The sequence below is a fragment of the Dipodomys spectabilis genome, unplaced genomic scaffold (genome assembly GCF_019054845.1).
Source record: "Dipodomys spectabilis isolate Male_0828 unplaced genomic scaffold, ASM1905484v1 ptg000583l, whole genome shotgun sequence".
In the NCBI taxonomy this organism is placed as follows: Eukaryota; Metazoa; Chordata; class Mammalia; order Rodentia; family Heteromyidae; genus Dipodomys; species Dipodomys spectabilis.
The window spans coordinates 2,217,196-2,241,706 of record NW_024871260.1 but is presented as its reverse complement, the minus strand read 5'-3'; the positions used below and the strand labels follow the sequence as shown (position 1 = coordinate 2,241,706).

Here is a 24,511-nt window from a genome sequence, read left to right as displayed (position 1 = left end):
TCCCATATCTTGTCAAATCATAAGAGAACAAACTTAGAATTAAATGGCTAAAGCAAATAAAAAATTGTCAAACCCATGAAGACTGAACAACATGTTGCTGAATGAACAATTGGACACTGAAGGTATTAGAAAAGAAATCTGAGGGGCTGAGAAGGTGGCTCAGTGGTAGAGCGCTTGCCTTGCATGCATGAGGCCCTAAGTTCGATTCCTCAGCACCACATAAGCACAAAGAAAAAAAGCCGGGAGTGGCACTGTGGCTCAAGTGGTAGAGTGCTAGCCTTGAGCTGAAGAGCTGAGGGACAGCACCGAGGCTCAGAGTTCAGGCCCCACAACCGGACCCCCCCCCAAAAAAAAAAGAAATCTGAAAGTTTCTGGAATTTAACAAAAATGAACACACAAATTACCAGCTCCTCTGGTATTTGCAGTATTTCAAGGAAAATACATAGTTCTGAGGATCTCCATCAAGCAACTGGGGAAATCTCAATTGAATATTTTAATTATGCACCTCAAGCTCCTTGAAAACAGGAACAAACCCAGACACAAAGCAGTACACAGAAACAAATAAAAAAATCAGAAATAACTAAATAAAGACAAAATAAAACATGGAAAGAATCAAAAAATCAGGGTTGGTTTTTTAAATAAGTTAACAGACTTGAGAGACCCTTACCAAATCTGACTAAGAAGAGAACTTATATAGGTATATAGATAAAAAGCCAGCAGATTGTTAGATCTTTACTTTCTCTACAACACACAATCGCCTCATATCTCAAATATATTTAGAGCCCCAAAAGTTAACCCCCCCAAAAAAACAAATTCTCAAAGAACCAACAACCCTCTTAATAAGTGGGCTAAAGATTTAAAGAGAGACTTCTCTGAAGAAGAAATATGCATGGCCAATAGACACATGAAGAAATATGCAACATCTAGTCATAAAAGAAATGCAAATCAAAGCAACATTGAGAATTCACTTCACCCCAGTTAGAATGACCATTATGAAGAAAACTAATAATAACATACTGGGCTTGTGGGGATGTGGCCAAAAAGGAACATTATTACAATACTGGTGGAAATGTAAATTTGTTCAAATATTCTGTAAAGAAATATAGAGGTTCCTCAATAGAGCTCCCCATGACCCAGCAATGATGGATCAAGAAAATGTCGTATATATTCACAACAAAACACTATTCATCAGAATGAATGACATTGCCCCATTTGTAAGGAAATGGAACTACTTGGAAAACATAATAAGTCAAACAAGCCAGATCCAAAGAATCATAGGCTACAGGTTTTCACTCATTTGGAAAAACTAGAATATGTCTATGCTATTTACAACAGCTCAATAGCAATATGAATATCACCATATAAAATGATGCTTATCGAAAGGAGCTCCAAAAAATGGATAAAAGATGATTGTATAGTGAACTCTTTTTACTTATTTCTATTTAGTTTTCACCTTTTGGTTTACTCTCTGTAGTAACTGTTTTTGTTTTCTCAACCCTTTGTCTTATACATGTTAATCTGATTTGGGGAAGGGAAGGGAAATCACAGAAATGGTGGGACAAAGATCAACCAAAGCACCAGTGATATACAGTAGAACTATGTTAGAAATGAACTTCACTACTTTGGGGGAGGGGGATGTCAGGGTTGGAGGAAGCAGGAAAAACTGAGGGAGGGATAGCACTATTAAAAATATACTTATTACTTATGTAAATGTAACCCATCTCTCTATATATCACCTTCATAATATAAAATCCCACCAAAAACAATAAGAGAACTCACCCAAAGAGAGAAAATTAGAGGTAAAAATAAGACAACACAATAGATATAAGCAAAATTGAGAATGTTATAAGAGAGTACTTTGAAAACCTTATGCCAATCGCCTGGAGAATCCTGGAGAAATTGATGCTTTCCTATACACAATCTGAACCAAGTAGTTACACCTAAGAAGTAATGAAAATGAAATGCAATAAACCACTATCCATTCCAGAAAAATCTAGGACTGAATTAATTTACCATGAAATTAAGGCCTGAAAAGAACTTACAATACTCAGACCTATCTCTTCAATGGAATAGAATGGAAAATGGAATTATCAAACACATTCTTTGAAGCTAGAATTAGACTCTTCCCCAAATCACATAGGGACTCACCAAAGAAAGAGAACTATTAACCCAACTCTTTGGTAAGCATTGATGCAGACCTTTTTAATAAAATTCTCACCAAACAATTTCAGCAATTAACAAAAAAAAATCATATGGTACGATCAAATAGGATTCATCCTAGGATAAAATTGGATTCAATATTCTTGTCAATAAACATAATACAAACCATCAGCAGAAGCAAGGACAAGAAATACATAATTATCTATATGGATGTAGAAATAGCTTTTAAGAACCTCCAATAGCCCTTTATGATTAAAAGGTCTGAGAAACTAGGAATACATGGAACATTCCTCAGTATGTATGTGAAAGAGATAATTAGCATTTACCAAATGGTGGAAGCATGAAGACATTAAAATCAGGAATGAGACAAGTATGTCCACTCTCTCTACTACTCTTTAAAATGGTTGTGGACTTTCTAGCAAGAACAATAGGCAAGAGAAAAACATAAAGGAGATCCAAATAGGGGAAGTAAAACTATCCCTTTTCTCATATGTAATGATCCTGTATTTAAAGGACCCTATAGCTTCCTCCCTCAAGTTAGTAAAGGTGATGCTAACTTTCAGTAATGCAGCAGGGTATAAAAACCACAAGAATCAGTATTATTTCTGTGTTACCAACAATGGGAAGATCCAGGCTGAAATCCAAAAAACAACCTCATATATATTAGTCTCAAAATAAAATCAAATCTAAACAAAACAACAACAATAACAACAAAACAAGGAATTAATTAATTTACCTAAAAATGTGAAGGGCCTCTACTGTGAAAACTTTAAAAATATAAAAAGGGAAATTGAAGGAGATTCAAGGAAATGGAAAGTCTTTCAATGCTCCAGGTTGGAAGAGTTAACATGGAGAAAAATGCAATATTGTCCCCAAATAATTGCCAATGCAACACACATGAAAATCCCAACAATATACTTCAATGCAGTAGAGAAAGTAACCAAAATTTAATATGGAATTACAAAATTACACATAAAACAGAAGGCTTACAAATAAACTCATGGGCCTATAGTCATCACACACACACACACACACACACACACACACACACACACACACACACACACACACACACACAATGGAATTCCATTCCCCCATGAGAAAGGATGACTTTTCACCAGTATTAAGGAAACTGAAAGGCTTGAAAAAATTATACTAAAAGAAAAGAGAAAGGAATGCAGGCTCAGAACAATATAGGTTTCATGGATTCATTCATTTATGATAGCTAGAAGGTGCCCACAATTCTACAAGTAAACAAGACAGATTCTACCTCATCCCAGTTAGAATGGCCATTATCAAGAAAACAAACAATAGCAAATGCTGGCATGGATGTAGCCAATTGGGAACTCTATTACACTGTTGGTGGAAATTAAACTTGTTCAACCACTCTAGAATGCAGTACGGAATTTCCCGAAAAGACTAAATGTAGATCTCCCTTAAGATCCAGTAATTCCCTCAATGGCAGTAATCCAAAAAATAACAACAAGCTCGCATGAAAGCTACCAGCATACCCATGTTCAGGGCCCAGGCCCAGAGTTCAAGGACTGGAAAAAAAGTTACTACTAATGGTATTTGTTTCCTCAAATATGAATCTTTTGACAAAAGATACCAAATCATTTTATTTTCAGTATCTAGGTTAGGACTTAAAGGTAGTGTGTGATAAAATGGCTTATTTGTTGAATGTTAGGATAAAATGTAGGCAGTCCAAGAAAGGGGGGATTTTTGTAGTTGTGGTCGAGTGGCTTGAAATCTGGGCTTTGGCACTGTCCCTCAGCTATTCAACTCAAGTTGAGTGCTCTACCTCTCGAGCAACAGTGCCACTTCTGGTTTTCTGGTGGTTAAATGAGATAAGAGTCTCAGGGATGTTCCTGCCCAGGCTGGCTTTGAACCACCATCCTCAGATCTCAGCTTCCTCAGCAACTAGGATTACAGCTGTGAGCCACTGGCACCAGACTAAAAATGGGAGATTTTTAGAAAAGAAAATCCACCTCTTCATCTGTGTCTAAATCTCAGATATCCCTATTACAACACTTTCAACTCAATTCATCAGACTTTTGTAAATTTCTTCTTTTCCTTCGTGTGGGAATATTGCAGTCAATATCAACTCAGCTGTGGGACTGGATCAATTGAATGGTAATTGCTAGCACCTAAATCAAGAACTGTTACATCAAAACAAACGAATTCCTCAGTTGGAATAATTGTTTTCCCTTTTTCTTACAAATTTGTACTTGATTAATTCATATTGTGATATTGGAACTCCTAACAGAGTGGTGACATTTTCTTTCTCTTCAACCATCTCCCACATGTGGTCAAATATTTAAGAATTCAAAGATTTCCATTGATAATTGATTAAGATGACCTCTAAGAAAATATGCATTTCTGGAATTTGGTCTTCTGTCTTGTTTTTGTTTTTTAAATTTTTACTTTTTATTGTGAAAATACTGTACAGAGGAGTTAAAATTACATGGGAAAGATAAAGAGTATATTTCTTATCAAGCATTGTAGCCTCCTCCTTTGTTTCCCCTTCCAATCCCTTCCCAGGCTCACCCCACCCCCCAATACCCCCCCCAAAGTTGTAAAGTTCATTTTTAACATGACAATTTGTACATCTCATTGTTGCAACAGATCCACCTGTATCCTTATTGAAACGACTTGTTTTTCCCCTTCCCCTCCACAAATTATACCGACATCCAATACAGTGAAAGCAGGGGTTATACTGTGGGGGAGAGACATACAAAGCAACAAAGAAATAATCTTATAAATGTGTTAGAGCCAAATGCATGACAGAAAAAAACATTTGAATACATATCTTAGGGTTCATTTTCCTAACATAATCTTATCTGACCTTTTCTGCTTGACTCAGACATATACTAGATATTGCAAATAAGGGAAACCATGGGACCTATGTTTCTTTGGGCTTGGCTTAATTCCCTTAATATAATTTTTTCCAAGCCTTTCCATTTCCTAACAAATGGAGCAATGTCATTCTTTCTGATAGAGGCACAGAATTACATTGTGTATATATACCACATTTTCTTGATCCATTCATCTACTGAGGGGTATCTGGGTTGGTTCCAGATCTTAGCTATGGTGAATAATGCTGCAATAAACATAGTTGTGCTGGTAGCTTTAGTGTGGTCTTGTTTGTAAACATTTGGGTAAATGCCTCAAAGTGGGATTAATGGGCCATAGGGGAGATCTATGTGGAGTCTTTTGAGGAACCTCCAGACTAATTTTCAAAGTGGCTGAACAAGTTTACACTCCCACCCACAATGAAGTAATGTTCCCTTCTGTACACATCCCCTGCAGGATCTGTTGTTATTAGAATTCTTGATTTTTGCCATTCTAACTGGGGTGAGGTGGTATCTTAATGTTGTTTTGATTTGCATTTCTTTTAGGGCTAGGGAGGCTGAGCATTTCTTCGTGTGTCTATTTGCCATCCTTCTTTCTTCTTCAGAGAAGTTTCTCTTTAAGTCTTTAGCCCACTTATTTATTGGGCAGTTGTTTCTTTGAAGACTTGTTGTTTGGGGAATTAATATTTTTAGTTCCAAGTATATTTTAGATATGAGACCCTTGTCCGTTGTATGGCTAGTGAAGATCTTCTCCCAATCCGTGGGCTTTCTATTGAACTTGCTAGCTATGTCCTTTACCATGCAGAATCTCGGCAACTTCATGTAATCCCATTTGTCCAAATTTTCTTTGATTTGTTGTGTTTCCGGGTCTCTATTAAGAAAATTTCGGCCTGTGCCTAGGAGACCTAGGGTTTCTCCTATTCCATCCTGTAATGTTTTCAGAATGTCTTCTTTGACTCTGAGGTCTTTGATCCACTTGGAGTTGATTTCTGTCTTGTTTTTACATGCATACACTTTCTATGATTTATTTGTTCTACAAGGAATTCTACTTTCCAATCTTTGTGTGACCAATTTTAGTTCTCTCTGATCAGTCTTTCTGACTGTCTCTCTCTCTGGAGTCTCATTTCAGTCTGCCTCATCAAAAATATGTTAGTTATCAGCTAAATGGCTCTCACCTTCTGTTTTTTGCCTGCCTTCATGTAGGCTGTTATAGCAGCCCTCACTGGCTGTGCTAACTGGAGGTTTTTTTGGTTGGTTGATTTGTATGTGTTTGTGTGTGTGTGTGTGTGTGTGTGTGTGTGTGTGTGTGTGTGTGTGTGTGTGTGTTGTTTTAAAGGTCTAGGATTACTATTCAACGTAGTAGCTTCTCTGGGCCCCAGTCATCCCTTGGCCTACAGTGAATTGGTTTTTCTCCTAAAGATACAAATATCAGCTAACTAAATTCCTATTTTAATTCTCTCAAAATGAAGCAATCTGGTATCCTTGCAAAGATATCAATAATCTTCTGTAATAATCCACTTACAGAAATGGTCTATCAGATGGTTTTTCAAGGCTTACTGTAAAAAAATGTTCATTTCCAAGTCACTACCATAAAGCAGATCACATCCCTGAGAGCAGACTTTTGGAAGGAAGTTTGCCCTTCCTTCTTTCTCTTATGATAGATCAAACCATAATATTCTGCAGTTGTGGCCAGCCTGGAGCACATTTTCACAAGCATATTCTGTAGTGTAAAAGAGGACCAACTATCAAAACAAAGGTGAAAATACTTGTCTACTTCAGACTGATTTATCTTGCTTATATTTGTTGTTATTCTCATTACTTCAAACACATGGATAAATTATATTGGAATTAGACAAGTGGCAAAGTATTAATGGAATAAATATACAGTTTACTTTCATATATCCAATATAATACATTTAACCCATTATGGAAAATTAAATCCAATTATAGAAACAATGTCAGGAATATAAAATAAGCCTCAATACATATCATCTGGCACTCATACACCATCATCTACTCATAAATTCAGTCTGTCTATAAACATTTATTTTGTACAAAATAATAAAAATTTATTTAATGAATATGACTTTTAAGTATCATCTGAAATATTCCTCATGTATATAATTATATATATTTATATAGATACCATCTAGACAGGAATTTAATATGTATGTAAAAATAAAATTTCCACAATTTAAGCTAGTTGAGAGGAGTCATACCCTCTTGTATTGTGTGGTGTGAATTTTTCCACAATGCTGAACCCTTCTACCTAATACCAAGAGTTATTATGTGCAATAAATTATTATGAGAAATAATTTATTATTTGATGTTAAATGAGTGCTAGGTGTAGAATACACTTTGAATTATTACATTAATTCACAGAAATGAAACAATAATGATATATTATTTGTTTAAATTCTAAAGCTTCTCAAATTTACAATTCATGAAATATATTATTAAAGTTAGTTTCACATTATTCTTTTGTTAAAATTTTATATTAAACATTCAATATTAAGAAATCAGTAGTAAGTAACTTACTATTAATATGATATACTATTAAACTGTGATTTGAATTATAGTTCTAACTAATTGTGATGTAAACAACATTTAATAGAATTATGGGTAATATTTTTTAAACTTACCAGTTTGTTATTTGTTTCCTAATTGCGTCATTTGTTATTCTTGGTCCAAGTCATCTCTTCACCTTGCTTAGTATTCTATTTTCTCTATGGGTTTGCTGATTTTGCATTCTGTTTTCCTTTTTAGTGACTGACATGAGGCTGAAAATCTGTATGCTAGTTTATTACTTGCTATGTTAATATAAAATTACTGCTCTCCAAACTGTTCTACTCTACTCTACTACATACAGTATTTCCCCTCTCCCATCTCGTGTTGCTGCTTTCATATATTTTATTTTATTTATATTTATATTTTATTGTCAAGGTAATGTACAGTGGGGCTTTAGCTATATAAGTAAGTTAATGAACTCATTTCTTTTCAAACTTGTTATCCCTTCTCCAATTTTTCTCCCTCTTCACTCCCAACACCCCCAAGATTATTTCTAACATATTGTCTTGTGAATACCACTGTTGCATAGGTTCCCCCTCTGTCCTTTGTCTCACCATTTTGTTTTTTCCCTTACCATTCCATAGTTCATATCAACATATTTACAATACCCAGGGTATCAAAATCAAAATACAGTGACTACAGGGGATAATGCTTAGGTGGGAAAACACAAAGGATATAAAGAAATCACCTATGCTTTCACTATATTTGATGTCAGTATAACATGTGGAGGAGACGGGGACAAACAAGTCGTTTAAGGATTCAGGTGGACCTGTTACAACAATGAGAAGTACAAAATGTCATGTCAAAACCAGCTTTACAATGTCGGTGGGGGGGGGAGGGGAGGTCTGATTGGGTGGGGGGGAGGGGGGAGGCTGGGAAGGGAGGTGAAGGGTAAACAAAGGAGGAGGCTGCAATGCTTGGTAAGAAATGTATGCATTATCCTGCCCATGTAATTGTAACCCCTCTGTACAGTATGTTCTCAAATAAAATAAAATAAAATTTAGAAAAAAAAAAGAAAAAAAAAAGAAATCACCTAGAACATTAAGAACACCAACAAAGAACATGTCTTGTAGTTCATTTCACATGGAATCACCTTATATGCTGATATGTACTTAGCTATTGAGCTATTCTGCTCATCTACAAAGATTATACTTGATGTACACAATAATGCTCCCCTATTACCCAGTAATCCCACTTCTGGGCATTTAACTAGGTGACCCAAAACAAGGCCACACTAAAGCTACCAGAACAATTATGTTTATCACAGTAGTATTTACCAGAGATAAGATAAGGAATCAACCCAGATGGCCCTCAGTAGATGAATGGATCAAGAAAATGGGACACACACACAGATACACACACATGGAATACTATGTTTACATTAGAAAGAAAGATATCACTTCATTTGTAAGGAAATGGAAGATCTTGGAAAAAATCATATTAAGTGAAGTAAGCCAGACTTAAAGAAACATAGGTCCCATGATTTCCTTTATTTGTAATAATTAGTTTACATCAAGGATAATCTCATGCATTTTAATTTGACATTTTGTTCTATGTTGAGCATGCAACATTATTGCTATATTGTTTGTTATAATTTCTGCAAACAAGCAGGTATTTAAAGAATTACATTCATCCAAACCATTACTGAAGGAAAAACAACTAATAAAGCAATCCCTACTAGGAAGAACAACTCCTACTTACTTAGCTTCATTCCTATGTAAAGCCAGTGTTGTCCCCTGTATCCTCATACGGTACATCACAACTCTATACCTGGTCATCCTGTATATCTACTATCTTCTACATTGTGACCTAAATGCCCAGCAATTCCACTTTGCTTTACTTTTTAAAAAGATTTCTCTCTTAATATTTGAGGTTTTTAAGAGAGAGAGAGAGAGAGAGAGAGAGAGAGAGAGAGTGTTTACAAAGAGCAGAGGATAACATTATTCTTCAGTTAGAATACATCTTTCAGGTTATTGTAAGTTGTGGCTAATGCGAGAAGTCTTTTGCTGTTTTAAGGATGAAACAGAAAAACATGATTGTGCATGTACCACAGTTGCTTTATTAGTGTATAGTTGAACACTGAACTTCGATTTATATCTTGGCTGTTGTGAATAATGTGAATGACAATGAACTACAGAATATTTACGAGTCACCCAGAGAGAAATAATCACATGATTGGTGGATCAGATGATATTTCAACTTTGCATTTATTTGTCTTTTTTTTCTTTTTCTTTCTTTCTTTTTTTTTTTTTTTTTTTGTCAGTCGTGGAGCTTAAACTCTGGGACTGGGCGATGTCCCTCAGTTTTTCAGCTCAAGGCTAGTGCTCTACCACTTGAGCCACAGCATCACTTCTGGTTTTCTGAGTGTTTATTGGAGGTAAGATTTTCACAGACTTTCCTGCCGGGGCTGGCTTTGAACCACAATCATCAGATCACAGCCTCTTTGGAAAACTGCATACTATTTTCTACTAACCTCTATTTTGACCAAGAGTGTAGAAAATTTCCTTTTCTCCACACTCTCATCAACATTCTTAGCTTTTGTTCAAAAGGTAATAAATGGCAGATTTTTACTCTCTGCAGTACCCCCCAGTGTTGCTTTAGACTTAAATCCAACCTCCTAAACGCTCGGAATTACAAGTCTTTACCACCACACCTGGTTCCTTTGATTTTTTTTCGATGAGTTATAATAGTTATGAAGTAGTAGCATAGTAATTTTTTAATTTTAATTTTTTATTGTGAAAATACTGTACAGAGGGGTTACAATTATATGGGCAAGATAATGAGTACATTTATTTTCAAGCATTGTACCCTCCTCTTTGTTTCCCCTTCCCATCCCATTACATCCTCCCCCCTCACCCCCCACCCAATCCTCCACATACACACCCACCAAAGTTGTAAAGTTCTTTTTCGACATAACGACTTGTACTTCTCATTGTGGCTTTGGATCCACCTGTATCCCTATTTAAACGACTTGTTTTTCCCCTTCCCCTCCACAAATTATACTGACATCAAATACAGTGAAAGCAGGGGTTATACTGTGGGAGAGGAGCATACAAAGCAACAAAGAAATAATCTTATAAATGTGTTAGAAACAATATCATGAAAGAAAAAAAAAACAGTTGAATACATATCTTAGGGTTCATTTCCCTAACATCACCTTATCTGACCTTTTCTGCTTGACTCAGACATATACTAGATATTGCAAATAAAGGAAACCAAGGGACCTATATTTCTTTGTGCCTGTCTTGCTTTACTAAATATAATTTTTTCCAAGCCTTTCCATTTCCTAACAAATGGAGCAATGTCATTCTTTCTGATGGAGGCATAGAATTACATTGTGTATATATACCACATTTTCTTGATCCATTCATCTACTGAGGGGAATCTGGATTGGTTCCCTATCTAATCTATAGTAAATAATGCTGCAATAAACATAGTTGTGCTGGTAGCTTTAGTGTGGTCTTGTTTGTAAACATTTGGGTAAATGCTCCAAAGTGGCATTAATGGGCCATAGGGGAGATCTATGTGGAGTCTTTTGAGGAACCTCCATACTACTTTCCAAATTGGTTGAACAAGTTTACACTTCCACCCAAAATGAAGTAAGTTCCCTTCTGTCCACATCCCCTCCAGCATCTGTTATTAATAGAGTTCTTTATTTTAGCCATTCTAACTGGTGTGAGGTGTTATATCAATGTTTTTTTGATTTGCATTTCTTTTATGGCTAGGGAGGTTGAGCATTTCTTCATGTGTCTATTTGCCATTCTTCTTTCCTCTTCAGAGAAATTTCTATTTAAATATTTATCCCACTTATATATCGGGCAATTGTTTCTTTGAGGATTTGTTGTTGGAGGATTTAATTTTTTTAATTCCAAGTATATTTTAGATATGAGACCCTTGTCTGTTGTATTGCTAGTGAAGATCTTCTCCTAATTCGTGGGCTTTCTATTGATCTTGCTAGCTATGTCATTTGCCATGCAGAAACTCTGCAAATTCATGCAATCCCATTTGTCCAACTTTTATTTGATTTGTTGTGTTTCTGGGTCTCTATTAAAAGAAAATTTCGGCCTGCGTCAAGGAGACCTACAGTTTCTCCTATCCCATCCTTTAAAGTTTTCAGAGTGTCGTCTTTGACTCTGAGGTCTTTGATCCATTTGGAGTTGATTCTGGTGTTGGGTGATGTAAAAGGACTTTGGTTTAGTTTTCTCCAAATTGTTAACCAATTTTGCCAGCACCATTTACTGAAGAGGTTGTCTTTCTTCCATTCTATTTTTTTAGCTCCCTTATCAAAAATTAGATGGCTATAGGTCTGTAGGTTCATTTCTGGGTTTTGAATTCTATTCCATTGGTCCTGAGGTCTGTTCTTGTGCCAGTACCAAGCTGTTTTGATTACTATGCCTTTATAATAGAGTTTGAAATTTGTTATTGATATTCCTCCAGCAGTGTTCTCTCTTGAGGATCATTTTTGCTATTTTTGGTCTTTTATTGTTCCATATGAATTTTTGGATTGCCTCTTCTATTTCCTTGAGGAATGAGTTTTGAATTTTGATGGGTATCGCATCGAATTTGTAGGTAGCCTTGGAAAGTATTGCCATTTTCACGATGCCGATCTTTCCAGTCCAGGAGCATGGGAGTTTTTGCCACTTTTTAAGTTCTGTTTTGATATCCTTTTTCAAGTTTTTAAAGTTTTCATCATAGAGGTCCTTCACTTCTTTGCTTAAGTTAATTCCTATGTATTTTATGTTTTGAGGAGCTATTACGAATGGAGTTGCTTTCCTATATTCAGCCACACTTTCCTCATTTTTGGCATTCAGAAAAGCCATTGATTTTTTTTTTTCTTTTCACTAATGATTTTATTTTATTTTAAATTTAATTTAATTTTATTTGTGAACATACTGTACAGAGGAGTTACAGTTACATGGGCAGGATAATGCGTACATTTCTTACCAAGCATTGCAGCCTCCTCCTTTGTTTACCCTTCACATCCCTTCCCAGGCTCCCCCCTCCCCCCCTAATCCCAATCCTTCTCCTTCCCGCCCTTCCCCTCCCTTCCCCCCCCTGCATTAACGTTGTAAAGCTTGTTTTGGACATGAAAACTTGTACTTCTCATTGTTGCAACAGGTCCACCAGTATCCTTAAACAACTGGTTTTTCCCCATCTCCTCCACAAGTTATACTGACATCAAATATAGTGAAAGCAGGGGTTATACTGTGGGGGAGGCACATACAAAGCAACAAAGAGATAATCTTATAAATGTTTTAGAAACACATGCATGAAAGAAAAAACATTAAAATACACATCTAAGGGTTCATTTTCCTGACATCACATTATCTGACCTTTTCCGCTTGACTCATACATATACTAGATATTACAAATAAGGGAAAACATGGGACCTACGTTTCTTTGGGCCTGGCTTACTTCACTGAATAAAATTTTTTCCAAGTTTTTCCATTTCCTAACAAATGGGGCAATGTCATTCTATCTGATGGAGGCATAGAATTCCATTGTGTATATATACCACATTTTCTTGATCCATTCATCTACTGAGGGGCATCTGGGTTGGTTCCATATCTTAGCTATGGTAAATAATGCTGCAATAAACATAGTTGTACTGGTCGCTTTAGTGTGGTCTTGTTTGTAAACATTAGGGTAAATGCCCAAAAGTGGGATTGCTGGGTAATAGGGGAGCTCTATGTGAAGTCTTTTGAGGAACCTCCATACTGCTTTCCAAAGTGGTTGAACAAGTTTACATTCCCACTAACAATGAAGTAAGGTTCCTTTCTGTCCACATCCCCTCCAGCATCTGTTGTTGTTAGAGTTCTTGATTTTTGCCGTTCTAACTGGAGTGAGGTGATATCTCAATGTTGTTTTGATTTGCATTTCTTTTATGGCTAGGGATGTTGAACATTTCTTCATGTGTCTATTGGCCATCCTTCTTTCTTCTTCAGAGAGGTTTCTCTTTAAGTCTTTCGCCCACTTATTTATTGGGCAGTTGTTTCTTTGAGGATTTGTTGTTGGGGAGTTTAATTTTTTGAGTTCCAAGTATATTTTAGATATGAGACCCTTGTCCGTTGTATGGCTAGTAAAGATCTTCTCCCAATCCATGGGCTTTCTATTGATCTTGCTAGCTATGTCATTTGCCCTGCAGAAACTCTGCAACTTTATGCAATTCCATTTGTCCAACCTTTCTTTGATTTGTTGTGTTTCCGGGTCTCTATTCAGAAAATTTCGGGCTGAGCCAAGGAGACCTAGGGTTTCTCCTATTCCATCCTGTAATGTTTTCAGAGTATCTGCTTTGAGTTCAAGGTCTTTCATCCATTTGGAGTTGATTCTGGTGCAGGGTGATATATAAGGATCTAGTTTAAGTTTTCTACATGTAGTTAACCAATTTTGCCAGCACCATTTTCTGAAGAGGTTGTCTTTCTTCCATTCTATTGTTTTAGCTCCCTTATCGAAGATTAGATGGCTATAGGTCTGTAGGTTCATTTCTGGGTTTTCAATTCTATTCCATTGGTCCTGAGGTCTGTTCTTATGCCAATACCAAGCTGTTTTGATTACTATGGCTTTATAGTAGAGTTTGAAGTTTGGTATTGATATTCCTCCAGCAGTGTTCTTTCCGTTCAGGAGCGTTTTTGCTATTCGGGGTCTTTTATTGTTCCATATGAATTTTTGGATTGCCTCTTCTATTTCCTTGAAGAATGAGGTTGGAATTTGGATAGGTATTGTGTTGAATTTGTAGATAGCCTTGGGAAGTATTGCCATTTTCACGATGTTAATCTTTCCAATCCAGGAGCATGGGAGGTTTTGCCATTTTTTTAGTTCTGTGTTGATTTCCTTTTTCAAGATTTTAAAGTTTTCATCATAGAGGTCCTTCACTTCTTTAGTTAATTCCTAGGTATTTTATTTTTTGTGGGGCTATTACAAATGGAGTTGCTTTCCTAATTTCAGCCACTCTTTTCTCATTGTTGGCATACAGAAAAGCCATTGATTTTTGGGGGTTAATTTTATAACCTGCTACTTTGCCAAAGTTTTGAATCAGCTTGAGTAATTTGGGAGTGGAGTCTATGGGATTCTTTAAATACAAGATCATGTCATCTGCAAAGAGGAGAGTTTTATTTCTTCTTTCCCTATTTGGATCCCCTTTATGTCTGCATCTTGTCTTATTGTTGTAGCTAGGCATTCTAATACTAGATTGAAGAGAAGTGGAGAGAGTGGGCATCCTTGTCTTGTTCCTGAGTTAACAGGAAATGGCTTTAGTTTTTCACCATTGAGTATAATGCTGGCTGTAGGTTTTTCATATACAGCCTTTATTGTATTGAGGAATGTTCCATGGATTCCTAATTTTTCCAAAACCTTCATCATAAAGGGGTGTTGGATCTTGTCGAATGCTTTTTTTGCATCTATTGAGATAACCATGTGGTTCTTATTCTTGCTCCTGTTGATGTGATGAATAATGTTAATTGATTTGCGTATATTGAACCAGCTTTGCATCCCTGAAATGAATCCTGTTTGATCGTGGTGTATGATTTTTTGGATGAATTGTTGAAGTCGATTGGCCAAAATTTTGTTGAGAAGTTTTGCATCAATGTTCATCAAAGAAATGGGTCTATAGTTCTCTTTCTTTGATGAGTCCCTGCCTGGTTTTGGGATGAGGGTTATGATGGCTTCATAGAATGTGTTCGGTAGTGAGCTTTCTCTTTCAATTTCATTGAAGAGTTGGAGGAGAATTGGTGTGAGTTCTGCTTTGAAGGCCTTGTAAAATTCCGCTGTAAATCCATCTGGTCCTGGACTTTTCTTAGCTGGGAGGTCTCTTATTGCTGTTTCTATTTCAATGCTTGATATGGGCCTGTTAAGCTGGTTTAACTCATCTTGGTTTAGTTTTGGCATGTCAATATTTGCTAGGAAAATGTCCATTTCTGTCAAGTTCTCAAACTTATTAGCATAAAGTTTTGAGAAGTATTCCCTTATAATGTTCTGAATCTTGGTTGTTTCCGTGGTAATGTTTCCATTCTCATCTCTGAGTTTACTAATTTGGTTGTGTTCTCTTCTTTTTCTGATAAGATTTGCTAAGGGTCTGTCAATTTTGTTAAGTTTTTCGAAGAACCAACTCTTTGTTTTGTTGATTCTTTCTATAGTTTTTTTGGATTCTAATTCATTTAATTCTGATTTAAGTGTGATTATTTCTTTCCGTCTACTGGATTGGGGTTTATCTTGCTGCTCTTTTTCAAGGAGGTTTAGATGTGTCATTAAATTGCTAGTTTCAGATCTCTCCAATTTGTTGATGTAGGAGCTCAGAGCTGTAACCTTGCCTCTGAGTACTGCCTTTGCTGTGTCCCAGAGGAGCTGGTAATTTGTGTGTTCATTTTTGTTGAATAGCATGAACATTTGAATTTCCTTTCTAATCTCTTCCATGACGCACTCATGATTCAGCAGTGTGTTGTTCAGCCTCCATGTGATACCGGAATTTCTTTGGTGGCTTTTGGTGTTGAGTTCTAATTTTATTCCCTTGTTGTGAGAGAGAATTGAAGGTATAACTTCAATGTTTCTGAATTTAGACAAGTTTGCTTTGTGGCCTAAAATGTGGTCTATTTTAGAATACGTTCCATGTGCTGCTGAGAAAAACATGTATTCTGATGCTGCTGGCTGAAATGTTCAGTAGATTTCTGTTAAGTCGAGTTGATCTATGCAGCTGTTTAGATCTGCTGTCTCTCTGTTGATTTTTTGCCGAGTTGATCTATCTAGTGGTGTGAGTGGTGTGTTAAAATACCCAAAAATTAATGTCTTTGGATCTATATTGGATTTGAGAGAAAGTAGTGTTTCTTTGATAAATTTGGGTCCTCCATTGTTTGTCGAGTAGATATTCAGAATTGTAATATCCTCCTGAAAGAGAGATCCCTTAATTAGTATGTAGCGACCTTCTTTATCTCTTCTCACGAATTTTAATTTGAAGTCTATTTAATCTGATATTAGGATTCCAACTCCCGCCTGTTTATGGGGGCCGTTTGCTTGGTAGATTTTGTTCCAATCTTTAACATTGAAAATGTTTTTGTTTTTACGGACAAGATGTGACTCCTGAAGGCAGCAGATAGAAGAGTCTTGTTTTTTTTTTTATCCAACTAGACAGTCTATGTCGCTTAATTGGAGAGTTCAGTCCTTTAACGTTAAGAGAAAGGACTGAGAGGTATTTGGGAGTTCCTGCCATGTTATCCACCTCCTTTGGGGCTGCGAAAACTGGGTTATTCCTATGGTTCTTTGTTTCTCATTTTGGGTGCAGTTTCTTGGCCTTTATTGTGGTCTTGTTGGTTTTCTATGTATAGGACATCTTTAAGAATCTTTTGTAGGGCTGGTTTGGTGGAGATGTATTGTTTCAATTTTTCTTTGCTATGGAAGTTTTTTATTTGGCCTTCAGTTATGAAGGAGAGTTTAGCTCGGTACAGAATTCTTGGTTGATAGTTGTTTGTTTTTAGGGCATGGCAGACATCATTCCAGGCTCTTCTTGCTTTGATGGTCTCTGCTGAGAAATCTGAGGTGATTCTAATTTGTTTCCCTTTATAGGTAATTAACCTTTTCTCCCTGACAGCTTTATGGATCTTTTCCTTGGTCTGAGTTGATCCTATGTGGATTATAATGTGATGGTGGGATGTCAGATTCTGGTCTGGTCTATTTGGGGTTCTAAAAGCTTCTTGTATCTGAATAGGCCTATCTTTTTGTATGTTTGGGATGTTCTCTGCTAGGATCCTTTTAAACAAATTTCCTAGAGCATTAACTTCTGTTTCTAGGTGCTCCTCTACACCCATTATCCTTAGATTAGGCCTTCTGATTGTGTCTTCCAAGTGTTGGATAGATCTATCATATTTCTTGGACTTGTCTTGGATGGTTGTATGTTCTTTCTCTATAATATCTAGGATGTCTTCAATCCCCGAGATTCGATCTTCTGCATGGTCTAACCTGCTCTCAAGGCTTTCTACTTGGTTTTTCATTTCTTTTCCTTCTAATTGGTCAACTTTGATGGCTTCAAATTCTTTGTTGAAGCTTTGTTTTAGATCTTGTATGGACGTCTTTACTTCCTTAATTTGGTGTTCAGTGTTTATTCTCCAATCACTTAGGTGATTTTTTATGGTTTCCTTGGTCTCCCTGACATCCTTCAGCTCTTCCTTAATGGATTTCATGAATGCCTTTAGTGATCTTTGTGTATTCTCATCCTGCTCTCTCAATTCCTTTATTACTCTTTGCTTAGCTTCCTCACTTTCATGCCATTCGTGAAGTTCTCTTTGTGTGTTCTCAGCCTACTCACGCTATTCTGCCTTTCTCTTTGAGTCTTCTCATGCTGCTCATGCAATTCCTGTATCAGTTTTAGATTAGCTTCCTCACGCTCATGATATTCCGGTATTAACCTTTGGTTTTCCTCCTCTCTCCCCCTATCATGCTCATATAGATTCCTTTGTATATTTTCAATCTTTTCCAGTATTGACCTTTCGTTTGCCTCCTCTCTCTCTCTATCACGCTCATACAGAGTCCTTTTGTATGTTTTCCATCTTTTCATTTACCATGTTTGCCAGTATTGTTTGTAGAGCTATTTGGGAACTCTTCTCTGGATTATTCATTATCTGTCCTGTCCCATGATTGTCATGAGTGGGATTTGAGCTACCCGGACTTGTCATTTTTCTTGTGTTTTTTTGGCTTACTCTGCCCATTTGGGATGAAAGTAACACCAGTTTTGTGCTAGAAAACTATCTTAAGGCAAGCATCAACCAAAGTCTGTAGCTCCACAACCAAAAGTCTGCAGATACAGTCAAGTTCAACAGATATACCTATTCAACATCAAACAACTATATAATAATGGGCTACAAACCGCAAAGTAGAATTTGGAAAACCAGAAATTATTAGTTTTGGGGAGGCATGTGGGTAAAAATAGGAAAAGAGAAATATGGGAAGGAGCAGGGAGAGTTTACTTAACTAAGTCCTAATCGCAAAGTGGGAAAGAGGTTGGATAGGATAAAAGTAGAGAGAGAAAAAAAGAAGAAAAAGAAAGAGAAAAAAGAGACAAGAAAAAATAGAAAAACAAAAATTAAAAAAATAAAAAGTGTAATGATTAAAAATATGCAGATTGAAAATGAAATATTCAGAGAAGAACGTGGGTATAATGAGAGAACGGGAGGGATATAAAGGAGACATGAAAATCTTAAAAATAAAAATACTTAAAATATTATATAGGTATAAAGAGGTAATACTGCTAGGAATTTAAGTCTAAGGGGTTTTGAATTGAGTAATAAATTTGTGGATTAAATGTGTACACAATGGGGGATAAAGCCTAATAATCGACTATGGGTATATCTGAGGATGTGCAGAACAACAATTAAGTCACACAAAGAAGAGCAAAAGAGCAGAAAAGGTGAAAAAAATGAGCAAAAAAGAAAAAAAAAATCAGACATTCAGTAGAGCTAAACAAAAAACAAAAATATTTTTTGAAAAGAAAGAACAAAAAAGAAAGAAAAACGCACACACACATATACCCCTAAAATAAAAATTATAAGAGGAAGAGAAAAAAGTTACTAGTATAGAATTTTTTTTCAAAATGGTAAAAATTAAAAATTAAAAAAAAAGTTTTAGAAGAAAAATATTTTTATAAAAGGAACCAAAAAAAAAAGAAGAAGAAGAAGAAGAAGAGAAACAGAGAAAAAAACAAGTTCTTTGATTTTTTTGGGAGTGGTGGGAAGATCTTTTTTATCCCTTGTGTCCATAACCAGCCTCTTGTTGGATTCTCTGGTCTGCTTGTGGTGTTTGATTTTCCTCTGGCTTAGTTGGTTTCTTAAGCAGTTTGTTTGAACAGGCAGAATAATGCTATGCTGTTCAAAGGATTTTGTGATCCTCTCCCCTGGCTAGTTCAATGGGAGGGAGATCTGCTTTGAGTATCACAAAAGAGGGAGATGGCTTTTTCCTCATGTTTGTAGATGCTCTGATGAGGCTAGGTTCTGGGTAGAGTTGAGGCCTTTCAGCAAACAGTAGCTTTTCCCTGAGGAGACTTTGTGAGAGACTCACAGAGCCCAGCCTGGAGCCACTCTCAGGGTTTATGTTTAGTGAATTTCAATGGATTGTCCATGCTGCTAAAGAGAGGGGCAGCCTCTGGCTCTGATTACCCAGTGCTGGGGCTGGTGGCCCGAGCTGGGTGACTTTTCTCTGGATGGAGCTGAGTTTGGCATGTCACTTTAGGATCTTGTGACCTGCTAAATGACTCTAGTTTTCTTCCAAGGCCTGTGTTTGAGCTAGCAGGTCAGCCAAGTTTTGTCAGTATCAAACATGGAGATCTCCTGTAATGGCGAGGAGGGGTGGCCTTCCCTCCTCTGCTCACTGAGAAGGAGTGAGGACGTTAGGCTTCTACTCACACCGCATTTTGGTTCCTGGGTCATCTCTGGTCTGTGAACTGCAGGATGAAGATGTCTGCTCCTTGTCGGTTCTTGTTGGTGTTCAGTAGAATACACTCGTGCGCCATGTCTGGCTCCTTTGTCCTGCACTCTCTGTGTTGCAGGTATGGCGGCTATTGCCACATCCACCACCACTGTAGCCTGCAGTGGCAGCTGCTAGCAAGTGCTCAGATCTGTCTCCTTGCCTGGATTTTCCCTCTGTGGCCTAACTCTCTGTACTGTGATGGTACACTTGGTGTGATTCTCTGCCTTAAGTCTGTTCGCTGGAACTCTAAAACTCCTTTCTCTCTCTGGCCTGACTCTCTGTCCTGTGATGGCACACTTGGTGTGATTCCCTGGCTTAGGACTGTTCACTGGAACTCTAAAACTGCTTTCTATGCGAGAGTTGTTTAGATTCCAGCTTCTCCTCCGCCATCTTCCCAGAGAGAAAGGTTGGACAAATGGGATTGCATGAAGTTGCAGAACTTCTGCATGGCAAAGGACATAGCTAGCAAGATCAATAGAAAGCCCACTGATTGGGAGAAGATCTTCACTAGCCATACAACGGACAAGGGTCTCATATCTAAAATATACTTGGAACTCAAAAAATTAAATCCCCCAACAACAAATCCTCAAAGAAACAACTGCCCAATAAATAAGTGGGCTACAGACTTGAAGAGAAACTTCTCTGAAGAAGAAAGAAGGATGGCCAATTGACACAGGAAGAAAAATGCTCAATCTCCCTAGCCATAAAAGAAATGCAAATCAAAACAACATTGAGATACCACCTCATCCCAGTTAGAATGGCTATAATCAAGAACTCTATTAACAACAGATGCTGTTGTTAGGAAAATGAACCCTTAGATATGTATTTTAATGCTTTTTTATTTCATGCATTTGTTTCTAATGCATTTATAAGATTATCTCTTTGTTGCTTTGTATGTCCCTCCCCCACAGTATAACCCCTGCTTTCACTATATTTGATGTCAGTATAACTTGTGGAGGAGATGGGGAAAAACAAGTCGTTTAAGGATACAGGTGGACCTGTTGCAACAATGAGAAGTACAAGTTGTCAAGTAGAAAATGAGCTTTACAACATTGGTGTGGGGGGGAGGGGGGAGGATTGGGTGTGGGGGGAGGGGGGAGATTGGGAAGGGATGTGAAGGGTAAACAAAGGAGGAATCTGCAATGCTTGATAAGAAATGTACACATTATCCTGCCCATGTAATTGTAACCCCTCTGTATACTATGTTCACAAAAAAAAATTAAATTTTAAAAAAATAAAATAAAACTTCTTTCTCTGTGAGAGCTTGTTTAGCCTCCAGCTTCTCCTCCGCCATCTTCCCGAACCCCTTATCATAGTAATTTTGAATTACATTTCTCTAATGATTTCAGTTCACAAACCATTAAGCCAGCGTAGAAGTTGTATTAAACACAACTTTGTTAGCCCACTGGCGATTTTCAGGGCTTTATGGAAAAGATGTCTATTCAGAACTTTTGTCCAATTTTAATCAAGTTTCTTGTTAATCTCATCTTTAATCTCGCTATACAAAATCAATAATTAATTCAAGGTAGTAGATAGAAAAATATTAAGCCACTACTAACATTTTTCAATTTTCAATAAAATGATATTGCTTAAATCATTTTCTGTTAATGCTTGAGACCATATACTTCAATTTAGTTAGACCTTTAACAAGACTATGTGCATTTTATTTATTTTACGTTAATTGTTCTTTCCAAAGTCTATGTGTCTAATTTCCCTTGCTCTCTTTCAGTCTCAATAGTTCAGATTTCAAACTGAAGAATAAATGGAAGGAAGCAAACAAAAAAAAATACAGTTCCTCTCATCTGATGATGCCTCTACAAGAAGGAAGAAAGAGTTCCTACTTCTAAGGACCTATGCTAGGATATCAAAAAGAGAATTCTTTCTTCTAGGTCTTCCTTAAAATGTAAACCACAACATATCGCGAAGGTACTTTTATGTTTTATCAGTTTTTCACATTTTCATATGGACTTCACCTCAGTCTACAAATTCATTCATTATTCTTTCCCTTATACTTTTACACTACCAAGACATAAGATATAAGATAACCAGTTTGATTTACAGAATAAGAAGTTATCACCCTGGTTTCCTTGGAAGCAGAACATGGTCAATAGATAACATTACTTTTGGTTTCTCACTACATGTAATGGCTTTTGTAATGCTTATTGCATTCTATTTAGTATTTAAAAAAAACTGCTGGCTAAACTCAAAGCTCCTTCACAGAAGTTTAGGTTAAGTACTTCACAAGTTTTATTTCCCTTAATTCTTAAGATAATATTTGTTATAATGCTAATGTTATTACCATTTTAGTGTTGGGAAAAATTGTAATTAAATGCCTTAAGTAGATGACCCAAAGACATACAGTGAGAAAGGAAATGAGGCAAAGTTTCCAAAAGCCTTTTAGCAGTACACAAAAGGTAGGTAAAATCTCTCCATTCTCTTACACTCTCAATTCAATATTCATATTGTCCAAGAAATAATAGCATAGCAATTAATGTCCATGGTGATTGTTTTCTGTTACATTTTGTCTTCAACACAGACTGTGTTGGTGAGATTGGGTTATCATGTAGAGAGTTGAGCTTATAAATTGAGGAAACTTCCAGTTTCCTTTTTAAAAAGTACTAAAACTTTTAAATATTATCATTAACTGACTTTTAAGAATCAAAAACCTAAAAAATTCATATACAATCACCCAAAATGCTTTCAAAGTAGGAGATGATAAAACAGGACCCTGTGAAGTAAATTTTCTTCTACTTTTGAAATTATTCTGAAAACCTTGTGCTGGATGGTCGCACCTGTAATCCTAACTCCTCCGGACATCTACTCAGGAGCCCGAGATCTGTGGATAACAGTTGGAACCCAATCAGGGCAAAATAAATTCATGATATAATTTTTCAAAAATTTAATGAACTAGCATAGGGCCAAGAATGAAGATGTAGCTTATATAGTACCTCACCAATCTAAGAGGAAAGGCCTAGCAAGACCTTGAAGCCGCGATTTCAAATTCTGAGCATGCCAACAGAAATGCAATTTCCTGTACACACATGCTACTTGCGCGTGCGTGCACACACGCACATACACACATACATCCATTCTAAATATCTTCATATCAGTGTTTTGCATTAATTTCTTTGTTAACGATATTATATAAGCAAAATAAAGGTAATAAACTCCTCCTCTTAGAAAAGTTTTATACTTTTTATTGTAAAAATACTGTACACAGGGGTCATATTTACATGAGCTAGGTAATGAGAACAATTCCTAACAAACATTGTTACCTCCTCCTTTATTTTTCCCCTACCATTCCTTCCCTCGCACCTCCACAAGTGCACTCCGCTCCCCCCTTCCCCTGCCTAAATTGTAACGTTCATTTTTCAGTATAGTGTCTTGTGCATCTCATTGTTACAATGGGTCAACCTGTATCCCTATTTAGGCATTTTGTTTTTTTCCTTCCTCTCCCCAAATTAGAAGAGCATATATACAAGATATAGGCGCACCAACTTCAAATACAGTGAAAACAGTTGTTATAGCATGGGGAGGAACCTATAAAAAGACACAAAAAATCACATTGCACATTATAAGTACATTAGAAACAATAACAAAAAAGAGAAAAATTCTTGTATCCCTATCGTGGGTTTCATTTCCCGTAACATTATGTTATCTGATCATATGGACATAGCTTTTGACCTTTTCTGCTTATACTATACATATAAAGTTATTGAAAATTAGGGAAACCATGGAACCTGTGTTCTTTTGGATTTGGCTTACATCACTTAATATTTTTTCCATATCTTTCCAATTTCTAACAAATTGGGTGATGCCATTCTTTCTGATGGAGGCATAGAATTCCATTGTTTATATAAACCACATCCTCTTGATCCATTCTTCTGCTGAGGAGCATCGGGGTTGGTTCCATATTTTAGTTATCTTAAATAATGCTGCAATAAATGTAGTTGTGCTGGTAGTTTTAGGATGGTCTTGTTTGTGATCATTTGGGTAAATGCCTCAAAGTGGGATTTCTGGATCATAGGGGAGATCTATGTGGAGTCATTTGAGGAACCTCCATACTAATTTCCAAAATGGTTGAAAAAGTTTACACTCCCATCAAGAATGCAGTAAGGTTCCCTTCTGTCCACATCCCCTCCAGCATCTATTGTTGTAAAACTATGGAATGCTTCAGGAATTTGCCTGTCATCCTTGCGCAGGAGCCATGCTAATCTTCTCAGTATCATTACAATGTTAGTTTATGTGATGCTGAATTGAGCACAGAATATTTTTTATATATAAAGTGTAATTGACTTTCTTAAACTAGGCAATTCAACAAAAAGTAAGTTTAGAAGAATTGTGAAATTTTAGAACCATGTACTTCTTACATAAGCACACATTTAAGAATAATGTCAAGATGGACATGTCAAAAACAAAATAATTCCAGATATTTGCGGTTCAAGAGATGTGCAGGGGAAATAATTCAATTGTTCTATACAAGGCAC

The 24,511-nt window shown here is 36.5% G+C and overlaps 1 non-coding gene across 1 annotated transcript; it reads right to left on the bottom strand.

The window, feature by feature from the left end:
• Window positions 1-24,181: 24,181 nt before the first annotated feature.
• On the bottom strand, window positions 24,182-24,288 carry LOC122100531. The gene has a single exon (XR_006146190.1). It is a non-coding gene; the product is annotated as a U6 spliceosomal RNA (small nuclear RNA).
• Window positions 24,289-24,511: the final 223 nt, after the last annotated feature.